The 1,382-nt window shown below is 31.3% G+C and overlaps 1 long non-coding RNA gene across 1 annotated transcript; it reads right to left on the bottom strand.

Moving 5' to 3' along the window:
- Positions 1 to 436: 436 nt before the first annotated feature.
- LOC140181115 (uncharacterized) lies at positions 437 to 1,029 on the bottom strand. The gene is made up of 2 exons (XR_011875776.1): positions 890 to 1,029; positions 437 to 780 (listed from the first exon to the last, which is right to left on the bottom strand). It is a non-coding gene; the product is annotated as an uncharacterized lncRNA (long non-coding RNA).
- Positions 1,030 to 1,382: the final 353 nt, after the last annotated feature.

Raw genomic sequence — 1,382 nt, 5'->3', positions numbered from 1 at the left:
GTCAAGGAGGCTGACCTTGCCGAAGAAATTAACGTGGTTAGAAAGAGAGCGCTTGAGCGGGAGAAGGCAAAATTGGAGGAAGAGGGAAGAGCGACCATGAAAAAGGAAAAAGAGATGGCCGACTATGAACAGAACAGCCTAGGGAGGACGCTTTGCTTGGAGCAAAAGTGGTACAATGTCAAATATCAAAGCCCAAGTCAAGCTTTTGACACCCAAGTTAGATGTAGGACTTCTCGATCCGTCTAAGGTTGTTACTGATGGAAAGTCGTGAATCCCTTCCAAAGACATTTTATTTAAATCTTCCCACCCATCTTGAATATATTTTATTTTATGATTCTTGTACTTTGTTTGATACTTTTGTAATTATTATTCTTGTCGTATATATAAATCTGAGTATACAAGAAATAACATAAAATACTTATGATTAAATTGTATATTATTTATTTCATATGCCTTTGCTTTTGCTTTATTTTATTTAAAAACGAATAAGATACAAACATTGAGGGAGTACAATGTTGATTAATCTATTTTGCAAAAGAAGGCATTTCTCAACTTTATATATTTTTTAGAAAAATATGATCCCTAAAGCCTAATGGGGACAATCATGCTCATGAACGCATGCACATACTTCATAAGGTATTTCATGAGATTTTCTCTTCGCACAATGTCCTCGTCCACCCTCATAGCGACTAAGACATATGAATTTGCAAAATGATTCACGACAAGGATTAAGGTACAAATCATTCGAACATAATGCTCCTTCCACACTTGCTGTAGAAACTACAAAAATCAAAGGAACGAAACAAAAAAAAAAAAAAATAGTTATAATAATAATTCATTTTTAAAATCTTTGTTAACATTTGTATATATGCTTAAATATATACTGTACCATAAATAATAAGAATAAGGGAAAAAATTGTAGCATAGGAAAACTTAGCCATCGTATAAAGGCATAAACCCTTATGGCTTGAATATAGCCGTTGCAGAATGACTTTTATCTATTATTAGTGGGCTTTAGATGGTTTATGCCAGTATAAATAGAAGTCTTTAGAATCTCTGCCTCAGTTAGAATAGAGAATTTATACTCATTCATTACTTGTATTTATACTATCACCAATGCTTGCATGCATTTTCTTTCTCTGGTTTTAGTCACATTCTTGCTCCTATTACAAACTAATATGGTATTAAGAGTCACGTGATGCACCATTGAACTTTTTCAATCATGCATTCAATTCTTTGATTTTCTTTCCTTTTTTTGTTGTATTAATTCAATTAATTTTAAAACCTACATTCAATTTATTAATTTTTTTTTACCATTCACAAGTGTAAGTTCTAGAACACCAAAATTTTTTATTTAATTTTTTATTTAATTTTTTTTGAAG

Source organism: Arachis hypogaea, chromosome 17 (assembly GCF_003086295.3).
Source record: "Arachis hypogaea cultivar Tifrunner chromosome 17, arahy.Tifrunner.gnm2.J5K5, whole genome shotgun sequence".
In the NCBI taxonomy this organism is placed as follows: Eukaryota; Viridiplantae; Streptophyta; class Magnoliopsida; order Fabales; family Fabaceae; genus Arachis; species Arachis hypogaea.
The sequence above is the reverse complement of the archived record's forward strand: the minus strand, read 5'-3'. Positions and strand labels throughout refer to the sequence as shown.